This window comes from Schistocerca serialis, chromosome 1 (genome assembly GCF_023864345.2).
Source record: "Schistocerca serialis cubense isolate TAMUIC-IGC-003099 chromosome 1, iqSchSeri2.2, whole genome shotgun sequence".
Classification (NCBI taxonomy): domain Eukaryota; kingdom Metazoa; phylum Arthropoda; class Insecta; order Orthoptera; family Acrididae; genus Schistocerca; species Schistocerca serialis.
Genome location: NC_064638.1, coordinates 429,714,723 through 429,729,844, shown reverse-complemented (window position 1 = coordinate 429,729,844; position 15,122 = coordinate 429,714,723). Strand labels below are relative to the sequence as shown.

General features: G+C 39.1%; 1 protein-coding gene and 1 non-coding gene across 2 annotated transcripts in view; one reads left to right on the top strand and one right to left on the bottom strand.

The window, feature by feature from the left end:
• The window catches only part of LOC126481119 (CLIP domain-containing serine protease HP8-like), a 90,501-nt gene that overhangs the window by 1,329 nt on the left and 74,050 nt on the right, over window positions 1–15,122 (bottom strand). The window lies entirely within an intron of this gene.
• Trnas-gga (transfer RNA serine (anticodon GGA)) lies at window positions 8,786–8,869 on the top strand. Its single transcript is given in 2 exon segments — window positions 8,786–8,825; window positions 8,835–8,869. It is a non-coding gene; the product is annotated as a tRNA-Ser (tRNA).

Here is a 15,122-nt window from a genome sequence, read left to right as displayed (position 1 = left end):
CAGTCAGATTGCGTACTAAAACTAGTCAGGGCCAACCGTTTACGACACAGCGTAACCGAACAGACAGCTACGAAAACTAAAAATTATTTTCATTTATTTAATTAAGCCCCCATGCACGTGGCGACCCTGCCAGGATCGTCCCTTGGGGTTCTTCTGATTGTAAAAATAGCAGACAGTAGTATTGTTGTAGTAATTTGTAGTTTAGTAATTGTAGTCTATATTGCATGTGTAGATTTGGTAATTGTCATTCTTCTAATGGTATTTTTTTGCAGAATTTAATTTTTGTTGTCTTGTCTACGGGTTTGACAATTTAATGCAATTATTTCAATTGTTCGTTAATCGTGTTTGAGGGAAACATTTCGTGTGAATGGTATTGTTGGAGATAAAGAGTCATTGTGTGTAATTTTCGTACAGTGACGAGTTTTGTACGTTTTGTAAATAATTACGCGATCGATGAAAAAGGCAAAAATGATGAATAGTCAGAATAACGAAATTGTTGACGTGGCGAACTCGCCAACACAGGAAAACAGGATGATGAATAATGAAGTGGAAAACAATTTAATAAGTCGGGAAAATAGTCCGGAAACAGTTCAAAATTTTTCACAATCGAAAAATTTTCAGAATACGTGATTAACGACAGAAGATATGGAGCAGTTGATGGGTGCTATATTAAATTTGTGATCTGAATTAAAAACACGTTAGACTCACATACAGGAACAACGGAAACACGGTTAGACACACTGGGATCACAGTTACGATCTGAAATTAAAACTGATATGGAAGCAATGGCAACACGGTTAAGCTCACGAATAGGGACATGTTTCAAAAACATGAAAGATGAATCAAAGAAAGAAATTAGAGAAGAAGTTCAACCGATTTTGAATGCTCACAATAATAGATTAATTTCAATAGAAATCAGACAAAAGGAACAGGATAGAGAACAGGAAGAAAGAGATCGCGTGATAGTACAAAAATTTTCAGAGTTAAATTTACAACGTGCACACGATAAGGAAGAAATATTTGAGAGAATCGAGGAATCCGTACCAAATGACAGAATAAATAACCTAACACAACAATATGAACAGTTAACTACTAAATGTGTTAATACTGAAACCCGAGTCGCGACACTTACGGAAGACGTAAATAAACAGAAAGAAAAAATAGGTGACTTATCGGAAAGAGTTGAGGAGATTTCAGATAAATTGACAAGTCTTAGTTTAAATGGGGACAGAGATTCAGATGATACAGCACCATTGACATTTGCAGAAACCGAAGAGTACCAGAACATAAATAAGCATGTTGAAAATCAGGGAAAATTTAATGAACGCGTCAAAAGGGAATTTGAGGCATTACGATAGCAAGTCAAACAAATTGAAGGCGAAATCATAGGAAAAGACAGCAGAAGAAATTTAGAATCACAGATAGCAGAGGGCTTTGAAGAAAATAATTTGTTTCATTTACGGGATGCAACAAGAGAGCGCCAGGAGCGTGAACTTGACAATAATCGACATTCGGACTGGAACGGTCGCGGTAGGTCTTTGTCGCCACGAGGATAAAACTTTGACTATAAACTCTTCTTAACTGTTCGGAAATTTAAGATCTTTCGCAATTCTAAGAACGACATACATCCATGTTCATGGTTAGATCAATTTATGTACGCACTTCCACGAAACTGGCCACTAAGTCACAAACTGGAAATTATGTGCGGCTATTAAAGTCCTCAGGGGATTCACTACACTAAGTGAATATGTGCCGTAGCCTGCATAGGGCCCCAAGCTGTAGTGGTGCTATTTCCCTTTTAGTTTTCTGCACCGCTGCCTACTCTTTTACTATTCTTTGCATCTGTCAAAACAACTCTTCGACTATCAATCTATCTAGAGAGTCGGTAAAAAGTAACCGGATATGACGATTTTACCCAAAAAAGATTTCGGAAATTACCGTTTGGACTTACTGTACCCTCAGCAGCATTCATTCGTAGTTTAAACGAAATTTTACCTGTTTGTCTTCGTGACAATATTACTTCATATGTTGACGATATTCTTATTGCGAAACGTTCTTGGAGTGAGCACAACAAAATTTTGGATTCATTATTACGTATCTTTGCAAGAGTTGGCACTACTGTGAACTTGGAAAAATCTGAATTTGGTCGTTCTCAGGTGAAATTTCTTGGTCACATTATTTCTACAGAAGGTATTCTTCCTGATCCGGAGAAACTAGACGCTATTCGTAATTATGCTGTTCCTACTACAAAACGTGATGTTCGTAGTTTCCTTGGTGTCTGTAATTTTCTTAGACGCCGTGTTAGATTGGACAATTTGGCCACACCTCGTTTTTGCGAACTATCTGGAAAGTTCTTTTTAAGCGAAAATCGGTTGACAACTCTTTTTGGTTAGTTTGTATTCCTGATGAGTGGGTCAACAAATTGATTTGGTACACACATTTCAGTTATGCACGCTTTGGTCCCAGAAAATGCTTTCACAAATTACGAGAAAATAGTTACTTCAGTAATATGGAAAAACGTAATCGATCTGTTTTTGCCAAATGCAAATTATGTCAAAAGGCTAAGCCGCCAACTATTTCTCACAGAGCACCGTTGTTTCCTATCATTCCAGCGAAATTAAAGGAGATGGCTGCAGTCGATTTGTTCGGTCCAGTGGTTCGTTCTACTAATGGTTTTGCGTACATTTTCGTAGCAGTGGAATTGACATCAAAATATGTGTGTTTTACACCTTTACGCAAAGCAACAGCTCGTTCAGTATCTAATGCTTTCATCAAACATTTTCTTAAAGACGTGGGTCAAGTTGATAAGGTTATATCAGATAATGGATCACAGTTTCGCTCTAGAATTTGGCTTCGTACTCTACAGCGTCGTAAGATTAAACCAATTTTCATTTCACTTTTTCACCCTCAATCTAATGCTTCAGAGAGATGGATGAAGGAAATCAATAAATTGTGTCGACTTTATTGTCATCCGAATCACAGAACTTGGGATCAGTATCTTCATATTTTTCAAAACATTCTGAATGAACTTCCAAATGACTCAACTTCTTTACCGCCTATACTGATATTAAAAAACAAAGCACCGACAAATCGCATTTCTGAAATCGTTCCTTTTCCGCCTACACGGAAACTGCGGCATTCTGAAGTTGTGAACCTGGCTCTGCAAAATATTGCATCTGCGGCTGCTAGAAGAGAGAAATCAGCTAAGCATCCTGGTCGTTTAAAAACTTTTTCAGTTGGCCAAAAGGTGTTAATTAAGTCTCATCGTTTGTCTCACAAAGGAAAGGGCATATGTAGCAAATTTTTTCTGCTTTATAACGGTCCATATAGAATTCGCAAAATTATTCATGATAACACTGTCGAAGTAGAAACTCTTAAATCTCGGCGCTCTAAGGGAATACATCACATATCGAACGTCAAAATTTTTGTGGAATGACATACTTTAGAGAAACTAACAGCTACACGTAAACATGCAGAGAATACAAGGATACCGCGCTGTGTTTTGGCGGCGGCTCATACTCAAAGCAACAGTCAAATCTGCGCGGCGCACAAGGCAGTCGTTGACCGCAAACAATTACTTCCTACGTCACGCGTACCTACAGCTGATCGAGCGCTCAGTGCGAATGCACTGACAGCCGTAAACAAATACACAGTTTAATTTCTCTGATTAAATTCAGTATAAAGCTATAGTGACTTGATAAATTATGTTATTAACGTTCAGTATTTTCCAGGATACGGTTGTATAAAATATTTAAGAACTTCAGGTAAATTCTGTGTGTGTCCAACGATAAGAGGACTTTATCGAGAAAATTTCAGGTAGAATGCAATTTCGAAGAAAAAAGTAATAAACCAAAAAGGTAACTATTAATTGAGTTTATTTTTCAGGTAACATATTTCCACTTAGGTACGTACTTTAGACGTAATTAGCTGCTCGCGATTACGTGATTCATACTTTGTGCTAAATTTCATGTTCTATGAATTTACTTGTGAAGCGACGTGCTTGCGTACATTTGCTGAATTTGACAATGTTTTATTAATGAACAGGGTTGTTACTTGTGTATATTATGCATCGCTTGGCTGCACTGCTTTTTCACTGTCATATTTTTTTTTTATTATGTGTCTGCTGTGCTTATTTATTTAAATTATAATTGTCACATGATTAATTGTGCTGATATGGTTATGTATGTAGGTTACACTTTGTGATTTACCTGCTTGCGCCCTCATGTTTACTTATTAAGATTACATACGAACATTTATTTGCTTATGCTGATATGATGCTAATGACCTGTTTATTATGTAAGATATGTATTTGCTGCTTAGCGTATGGATTGCATATTTACACATTTCTGTTTTGTTGTCATAACTACTCTTTAATTTCGTATATAGAAATGCTGATATACTGTGTACGAACATAGAGTTTAGGTCATACTATGGTATTAATTATAGATTGCTTGCTTGGCAGAGCCTCGTTGTAGGAACTGTGCTGCATCCACTTGTTGACATTCTGTTCTCTACTGGTATATTTACTCGCTATTGCAAGTTTTGCTTACGCTCAGTGCCTTATATTTTTAAGATAAGAAAATGAACTGCTATAATTCGACGAACGACATTAGTACAAGAAACTTCATAGAAGTCACATGAGCTGGAGGTTTTATGGAAGCTGTATAAATTTATGCTAATAGGAAGGAAGCTAACGACATGACATACCAACACTAGGGTTTAGACCGTTGACAGTTATTACACTGCATTCTTCGTGAGCAATTGAAATAGTAAGTGACACTTGACACAAAAAATACTCCACATGTTTGCTTCTGCCATGATTCTTGAAGTGGTGTACACACTGTGAAATATTATGATCATTCACACTCTGTAAACGTACTTCCTTACTGAAAGTTATTCAAACTAAAGTCTGTTAGAGGTCATGTATGCATTTCTCTTATTTAATGATGGACAAGGTAACCAAAATGTATTTTAGAATTCGTAATGAGTAGAAGATTGGGTCAGATGGATTACACAGAGGTTGTGTGTGGACATTGTGTCTACGGATTGTGTGGGATGATTAAGTTTGCACTAGGATTTTATCTGTACTTGTTCGAGGAGACTGACTAGAAGAAAGAGTTGTTATGGAAGTGAAATGATATTGGCGATAAGGTTTATATGTGTCGACGTATTGAAGAGGTATTATTGAGGTATTGAGATTATGTGAAGTTGATGATTATTGCAGTTTTGGTGGACAAGAGGTAAGGTAAATGCTATTGATGATAAGGTTTATATGTATCGACGTAAGAGGTATTATTGAAGTATTGAGATTATCTGATGCTGATGGTTATTGGAGTTTTGGTGGATAAGAGGTAAAGTAAGTGAGGAGCATATTGTTTTTTGTTGGTTTATATGGAACAAGGAGGATGAAGATGGCAGACTAGAACACTCAAGTAGAAGGAAGATAGTCTACACACACACTTTGTTAAATCACAAAGCAGTATTTACTTTTTTTTGGAGAGAGGAAGTATTTGCATAACTTGGCACACTGACAGTTGTTCAGCAACCGTACATTTGATTTGGCTTGGCAAACATTGCTCTTGACATAATGACTATGACGTTGACTAACTATTATTGACAGAATTGCATTTACACAGTTAACACTATTCAACTACACAGTAGCACTTAATGTGGATGAAAGATGAGTGAGTGTGTTTTGTGTGTTTTCCTTTCCTAATCCCAAATAATTGGTACCGACCTATCTCCTAAATATTATTTTACTCGTTTGTTGTGGCTTGCACTGACACCAATAAATATTATAGGTTTACTGATATTTGTGCATTTGTAACAGTTAATATGACAATTATCTGATATCATTTGTGTGTTTATTATAATTTGTATGTTTAGTGTAAGAGCATTGATAATAATTTTGTAAAAGCAATTGTGTGTGCATTCAAACTATTGTTCATGCCTGAACTGTCTGATTAGTGATGGTGAATATTATGGACTGTTACCTGCACTTGTTCAACATAATGCGTGCCACTTAGAAATGTTTAATTTCTGCTGATGAACTGTGTGATTAGTGATAGTGAATATTATGGACTGTTACTTGCACTTTTTCTACATCATTGGTGCCACTAGGACATGTTTAATTTCTGCTGATAAACTCTGATGAACAGTGTGATTAGTGATAGTGAATATTATGGACTGCTGTCTGCACCTGTTCAACATTGCAGGGTGCCACTGATGAAACTGTTTCTACTGACATAATGTCACTTGTTGCTGTCTGCACCTGCTCAACATTGCTGGGTGCCACTATTGGAACTGCTTCTACTGAAATGATGTTACTTCTTGCTGTCTGCACCTGTTCAACATTACTGGGTGCCACAGATGGAACTGCTTCTACTGAAATGAAGTCACTTATTGGAGTCTGCACCTACTCAACATTGCTGGGTGCCACTAAAGGAACTGTTTCTGCTGAATGATGTCACTTGTTGCTGTCTGCACCTGTTCAACATTGCTGGGTGCCACTAATGGAACTGCTTATACTGAAAATGTCACTTGTTGGTGTCTGCACCTGTTCAACATTGTTGGGTGCCGCTAATGGAACTGCTTCTGCTGAATGATGTCACTTGTTGGTGTCTGCACCTGTTCAACATTGCTGGGTGCCACTAATGGAACTGCTTCTGCTGAATGATGTCACTTGTTGCTGTCTGCACCTGTTCAACATTACTAGGTGTCACTAATGGAACTGCTTCTACTGAAATAATGTCACTTGTTGCTGTCTGCACCTGCTCAACATTACTGGGTGCCACTGATGGACTGCTTCTACTGATATAATGTCACTTGTTGGTGTCTGCACCTGTTCAACATTGCTGGGTGCAACTGATGGAACTGCTTCTATTGAAATGATGTCACTTGTCGGTGTCTGCACCTACTCAACATTGCTGGGTGGCACTGTTGGAACTGTTTCTACTGAAATGATGTTACTTCTTGCTGTTTGAACCTGTTGACCATTGCTGGGTGCTACTGCTGGAACTATCAACTACTTGTTTTTTGTATCATTGAAAGCATTTTATGTGAACATTTGTATAAACTGATTTTTTGTGTATTGTGTAAACTATTATGTAAAGTCACATGTATGAAAGAATTTGCATTGCTTACTGTATTTTATATATTAGGTTATTGAAAGGTCAGTGCAAAGCCAAAAAATTATCTAATTATGTGATATTTACGTATTAATATTATCTTTTATTTTTGTCTGTATTTTTGTGGACGAATTTGGTGGTAGTTTCACCACCAATGCTGGCAAAAATACCATCAAATTCTGGCCCGTGGAGGAAGGGCATATGAAAGGTGGCTACACTGACCCACAGCGCCAGAGATTGCGCCAAAGAGTTTTATTCCGCCGCCTCCACTGGCAGTTCTTGTCGAGAAGTCGTGGTGGAGAGTGCTTGTCGAGATGCAGCAGTAGTCAGTGCTTGTTGAGAATTAGTAGTGAGTCGGTGTTTAGATGTTGTAGTAGGGAGTGCTTGTTCCATGTTTTATGCAGTTGTTTGATGGGCTAGGCAGCAGATGTTGTTCGAATGGAGATATTGTAATGATCAGAGTGCTTTTCGTCAATATATATGAAGGTAAAAAAATTCCCTTTTCTTTTTATTATTTCAATGTCTTAAATAATGCGTCATTACAGGTTCAGTCAACAAAGCATCTGGCTTGTGTTCTTGTATTAGAGTGTAATTCTGGTTTTCTTGCGCAATTATAGTATTTCTATTTTTTTAAATTACTTCAGTATAAATGGTATTTAAAATTTCTTGTCTTATTGAAGAAGAACCGTGCCAGATGTGTACGTTGAATCACACTTCCACCCACAGAACAGCTACACTTGTGTTTTGTTGTTTCCTAGGTTTTATAGTTGCTGGGGACTTAATTAATTAATTGTGTTAACGGAAATTTTCTTTCATTCTTTGTTGTTATTCTATGCAGTCAGATTGCGTACTAAAACTAGTCAGGGCCAACCGTTTACGACACAGCGTAACCGAACAGACAGCTACGAAAACTAAAAATTATTTTCATTTATTTAATTAAGCCCCCATGCACCGTATATAGAATAAATTTCCTTTAATTTACATCTATGGTGACAAACTTTTTGTTCACAGTTTCGATCTATAATAACCATCTTCAGATCTGTGTTTTATATAAACAATTTCCTAATGTAGTGCAGCCATAGTGGCATCGTCAAATGTTAAATGCAGATTCAGCACCAGCATCAAACAGAGATATATAAAAAACTGCATATGCACCAATTATGTTGTCAGTAACACTCACTCATAAAACAAAGATCTGAAGATGGTCACTATACACCGAAACCGGTAATCTGTGAACAAACAGTTTGTGACCATAGACGTAAATTAAAGGAAATTTATTCTCTGTCTCTCTCTCTCTCTCTCTCTCTCTCTCTCTCTCTCTCACACACCCACACACACACACACACACACACACACACACACACACTTACTCACACTCACACATACACGCACGCACACATACACACACAAAACCTAAGAATCTCAGATGTCAATAAGACTTCGAAATCGCGGGCAACAATACAAACAAACACGAAAAGTCGCAAATGAGCACTATGTAGCTACGTCAATGTTTAAAGTTGTGGCTGAAACCTTGTGTTTGCTAATAAAGTCTACCATATCCGTCTGTAACATCTAAAAACGACAATAACAAAAGAAATACGTTATTTAACACGTCATAGACAAAGAAAGCAAGAGCACAGCACAAAAAGAAGCAGCCGGCCTGAGTGGCCGAGCGGTTAAAGGCGCTACAGTCTGGAACCGCACGACCGCTACGGTCGCAGGTTCGAATCCTGCCTCGGGCATGGATGCGAGTGATGTCCTTAGGTTAGTTAGGTTTAAGTAGTTCTAAGTTCTAGGGGACTTATGACCACAGCAGTTGAGTCCCATAGTGCTCAGAGCCATTTTTTTGAACAAAAAGAAGCGCGTAAGAAACACTCTAAAAAGCAAGATATAATACAGTGGTTTTCAGTCCAGAATAAATGAAGAATGGAAAACGTTTTGTTCTTTGCAGACGACAAGTTTTAGGATGCATAGTAGATATAAAATACCAACATGCATAATTGAAAGCGTCATGTAAAATACGTGAAGTGACGTACAATCATCTTATATCCAAATTAGTATCTTAGTCCTAAATTTTTTAACACTGTGTGAGTCTACAACAAATAATGACTCAACTCAGTGTTGTGACTATAAATTTACGCTAACATAAAATTTAACATCTAATAACCACTCCTTTGTTCGTGTTAATAACTTTAAGCCAAAAATTCACCTCCACAATATGACAACATCTAATAATAATTATCAGAAAAAATAAATAAATAAATAAAAACATAGCACCAAGTGCTGCAACATGTTTGCGTAAAACAAAACTAATCAAACAATATCTTCAATAGGGCGGAATTTCCCCTCCCACGTTTTATGTTGCACTCCCGGCAGCTATGAAAATGTATTTTTAGTATTTTATGCCATTGTCAAGGTTTTTTTAGTTCTTTGTTTTTCTGATAACGTGACACACGAGAAAGATGTACATTCAGATCTACCTGTGTTTCGTTGTTTAATCAACAAAAAACTAGTGCGTGTCAGCAGAGTCCTAAATCCACGCTTCCTGCGGATATGCACAGTCTGTCCAATTCCGTTAGCACTGCTTTTGTGAAATTACAAACTGCAAAGTTATCTTGTCGCAAGTTGTGTCGTTACGATCACTGAAGTTTCAACAGCCGTGTAGAAGGTCAAAGCGCTAGCATTGCTGCAGTAGGCACCTTGGTTACGAATGTAGCAGTACGTGTCTAACACTCGTCGGAAGATTGTGGTCGTGCAGAGAAGCAACAGTAAATTTTGTGTTTGAGGGCGAGAATTCGTTGAATTGAACCCAAATACCGAGAGGCAGGTTCGTGGTCGCCCTTCACGACATCACCCGAACCCACAGAGTGAAAATGGTGCACGGGTTTTTGGTCAGCGAACAGATCACAGTACGGGATTACCCAACGTATTCGTCGCATGTGGCCCCAGCCTGTTCCCGTAATTGAAGTTGTAGTGAAAGGACACCGTTACGACGTAATTAAGAACATCCAAGAAAACTATACCGCAATACTAAATGCAGTTCCAGTACAGGATTCCTGAGACTGTTTCAAAACACTTTTAAAACGATTTCAGCTGCGATTTGATTCAGGGAAACACTATTTTGAATAAATACATTGGTTTTATGAACCTAATTCATGACTTATATTTTTCATGGCCACAGCATTAACGGAACTGGGACACACTGTGTACTTATTTTACAGTCGTTGGCTGCCCAGGATCCATTTTATGTTTGAGGTGATCTTAGCTATTAAATAATAAACAAAAAAATCGAATAATGTTTCTTTAAAGTTGTTCGGTGCAAATACATAGACATCTAGCGCCTGTCCTAGTGTTGCCAACATATTATTTAATAAGATAGAGACATCGGAATCGCTGGGCTCAGCAACTCGACGCTCCAAAACTGTCCACACGCCTGCCACTACCGTCCACCTTCAGTCTAGACTGCAGCTTTTACTCTGGTGCGTTGCGGTAACGTTGACTTGGAGTCAAACAACTTTTACGTCAGGATTACGACTTGTCTTATGAAACAAGCCAAGTTTCATGTAACTGTAACTGATGACTAATTACTACGTACATAGATAATTCAGTGATTCAAAATGAGATTCGAAACCTCTCACATACTACCGGGCTTGGTCAAATGTAAACTGTGTTTATGAAATAGTAATTGCACGAGGTAGAACGGGAGAGAGGGTGTGGAAGATTAAAAAAACGCAAAATCAAAAATCACTAGAAGAACGCAAAATAAAAATCAAACAAAATCCTATCATGATTATGAACTGAAATTGGATTTTGTTTGGACCACGTATAACGAGTGTTGTCGACGTACCTTTATCGATATTTCAATTCACTGATATTCATTAAAACTTAATCTTCAGTTCAACTAGTTATCAGAAGTGAGTCATTGTTTCAAAAAATTCTTCTCTATAACAGTGTAGAAATAAAAATGAGTAGGACTCTCAAATCAAACTTTACAGGATCAGATGACGGAAGCCATGCCCCACAAATCCTGTTATGTCACTGTGAATATGAGGCACTCTTGACACATGTTACTAAAGCTGGGCATAATTTTTAAACGAGAAATCAAATACTGAATCTTGAGTTACACGAAGAAAGCTGATAAAAGTAAATACAAGTAAGAAGATCGATGTGAAAGGTACGTACAATTTCAAGTAATTTTTTATACTGGCCGAAAGTGTTGGAACCATCTTTTATTAGAGAGAATTAAAGGAATAGCTTACAAATTAATTTTCATCTGAAGCAATCGTTTTGGAATAGATCGATTGGTCGCAATCTAAACCGGATTACTGAAAAGAGCAGCAATTTGAACACAGTGTCACACCATTAACTATCATAATTTAGGACGTTCCTTTTTTCCACCAGCTAACTCGTAGCCGTGCAATCACGTGGAATTTTTCACATGTCGGGCATAATATTTAAAGGTTTACTGAGACGGAGCCGTGCGCCGTCTCCTATCGATGCCTCACGGCAGTGGTCAAACACAGTGTTGCTGCTCGCCGGGGTGTGCACTTGCCGCCTGGTGTGGCAGAGAGCAGACGCACCACGCTCTGCGGTGGACGGATCGTACCCACTGTTGATCGGAGCGTGATGCACCGTGAGGAACCGTGTTACCTACCAGCGTCGTCCGACATCGTGTTGCGTAGCTTGCGTTGAAGATTTCTGCGTTCTTAGGTTCAAACTTGGCTGCTGGTTGCTGAGACATATTCACTGGTGACTTACGGGCATCTCATCTGCTCACCAAGATTGTGTTGTCTTCATTCCTTAATCTGAACCAGTGTGTCTTGCTCTGTGGGAGATCCGGTATGACTGTTCTGTCCGTGGCCGTGCTTTGGCCATATTAGAAGTATTTCTGCCGAACATTGTTTTAAGTGGCTTTTCTTGTCGCGAAATTAGTTTAGATTCTGGCTACTTTCCAGAAGCCTATTAATGTAAAGTAAGAGTTAACTAGGCACTGATGTTGCATGAACTTATGATTTTTATGCCTTCGGGTGTACTGTCAAGCTCAGTTTAACTAGTGATTATTTTTGGCACGTTTTCATGTTTAATGTCCATTGGGTGCTTATATTTCTTACGTAATCACGTGTATGGCATGTATGTAATTTTCCTTTCTTTATACTGAGTTAGGTGGTCGACTGGAGCTAGTGGTATTCGTAACTGTACGGCACACACACCGCCTCTAGGGGGCCGAGTTTATTTCGGTGTGCTGGTTGGGATCCATTGCTACAGATGTGTTGATTATGAATTATTTATTTTGAAACCCCTCCGTGTATCAGTCTCGTTAGTAAGCAAGTATTTAAAGCTGTGACTGATGTGTGTTACTTTATTCCTTTTAAAGTGCTTTGATATTTGTAATTGTTTAGTTTACGCTGTAACCTTAATGATCAAGATCCTTACAATATCTTTTATTAACATCAATTAATGGCTTACGAAGAGCGCTTTGTTTAAACTGTATTTAATCAAATGGAATATATCTATTACAAGATTGTGCCAAATTACTTTTGTTGAGGCCTGTGGATACAAAAAAGTTATTGCATTAAAATCTTACTTTATTGGAGCTCAGGACCTACCGTTCCCCCGCTCCATGCTGTTGCACTACGGTAAGTATCCGTCACCACATGAAAGAAGTAGATTATATGAGGTCAAGTGAGCCAACTGCAGGGGACGAGATTCCTCATAAACATACCAGAGGAAATGCTAATCACGCCCTAGAAGATATCACGCAAGTACCATGTACCACCGCCTTGATAATGGCGTCATGTCGATAAGGAAGAGAGTGTACAAGTTCTGTCAGTTACTAGAGATATGTCATATATTCAAAACATATTTACAATATTTGCAAGCTGCAGAGCATCACTTGTTCAAGACTCTTCAGGTATGCCATTTCCAGTTGACGCCATGCAGAGATGCGTGGCTGCTGACTGCTATGTTTCACTCGCTGCTCCGAATAGCCCACACTTTTTTCGTGTGTAGCCAGGATCAGATGGTTTAGCGGGCCGGACGAGGTGTGATACGGTGGCTGACTGGTGGTCAAACCAGGATCGTACATTTACCTCCCAGTGAACACGGCTGTTATCCTGCAAGAAGGGAGTGCCCGTAGCTTATCCATCATGAAGATGAAGCAGGAAGGACAAAACTTGATTACCGAGATTTCTAAAATAAACATTCTGGTTCATTTTCATCAAAACCTAAATCAGTGAGCCTATGTCGTGGTACAAAAAACAGCCCAAAGCATCAGACAACCGTCTCCATTCTGAGTTAAACATTCTACACACTGCTGATTGAGCCGCCGGTAAATTCGATGCCTTGAAAAGAGGCAGAATCGCGACTCTTCGGACAACATTATACGCCTCCGATCAGCTACTGACCGGTTCTGCATTGTTTTGCCCCTTGGGGACGTTCAGCGTTATGTGCCACTGAGAGCAATGTCCTTTTGCGAGGTATCCGACTCCGAACGTCCTCTGCACGCCGGTGCCTTCCCAATCTTCTCTCAGTAACTGGATGAGATGGATTCGCATCCAATAACAGAAGCAATTCCTGTCGAGTTAGAAACCGACAGTTTTTTACACTCGTCTCCAGTACCCGCCGATTAGGATTTTTTCACGATCAGTATTTTTTACAGCCTGTTCCAATTACAGGGCTGCAAGTGGTAACATTCCTTCTGGACACGTTGGTACACCAACAAATCCGGCAGCTTCACTCACGGTGAAATTATGGGCACGTCCAAGCATGGCAGCACTTTGAGCCTTTTCTCAGGTCTCCACGGCGAGCCATGTAACTGTACTGCGTCCAAGCAAGCTATTGGCACATTCACAACACCGCCGTGCGTCACGCCCGCGCCGCACGGTTGCGTGAATTCCCGCTACCAGTTCCACGCCATTTGTAATGCTCCAAAGAGATCAGTATGCTTCTTTAAGGGGGAGACTAATATTTTGTCCGGTGCGCTGACATTATTTTTGTTGTTGTCACCAGCCCTAAGACTGATTAGAGGCAGCAGTTTAACACGTGAGGTTTTTTTCACATCAGCGCAGCCACTGTACCCTATCCAGTTAAACCCGCTTCCTGCAGTCAAGCTTTTGTCTCCTTGTACAATTTTACTCTGACTGACGGTTTCTTGTCGCGTCAGGAAGTTCTTATCAACGTATTTGTACCATAAAGCTCTTTTCTCGCCAGTTAGATTCAATAACTCGTTAACAGTTACTCGCCTACCCATCTAACCTTTAGGCTTTTTCTGAAGCACCACACTTCAAAAGCTTCTGTTCTCTGCGTGCCTGTCCTGTTTGTCGTCCATGTTTTCTTCCATTTAATACCAAACGTCACAAAAATACTTTCGGAAAAAACCTCTTAACATGTAAATTTATATTATGTTAACATATATAGCTTTTGTACAAAGCATTACCAGACGGAGTTTTGTATACTCAGTACTTCCGCCGTCGTCAGTTGCTTCTCCGCCCAAACAGCAAAACCCATCTACTATTGTGAGTGTTTCGTTTCCCCGGTCTGTCGCAGCTGATTATCCTAACCTAAGAAGGTAATTCCAAAAGTAAGGTCTCCTATTTTTTTATAAGTACATAGACCTGTTTATTTCTACAATGGTTTACATCAGTTTACAGCTTGAACATTTAAATATTTTTCGACATAATCACCATTTCTGTCGATGCATTTTTGTAGACGCTGTGTAGTTTTTGTATGCTCATGTCATACCAGCTCGCTGCCATGATGTTCAGAAAGTTATGAACCTCTTCTTTCACTGGAACCATAATTAACGCTGACAGGTACTGTGAGACTCTGAAAAACTCAAACGGGCAATTCGGAACCGGAGAAGAGGAATGTTGAGCAAGGGCGTACACATCCTCCATGACAACGCTCGCCCAAACATCGCTCGGCAAACCGTTGCTCTGCTGCAACAGTTTCAGTGGAACATAATCACCCACCCACCCTATAGTTCTGACTTGGTGC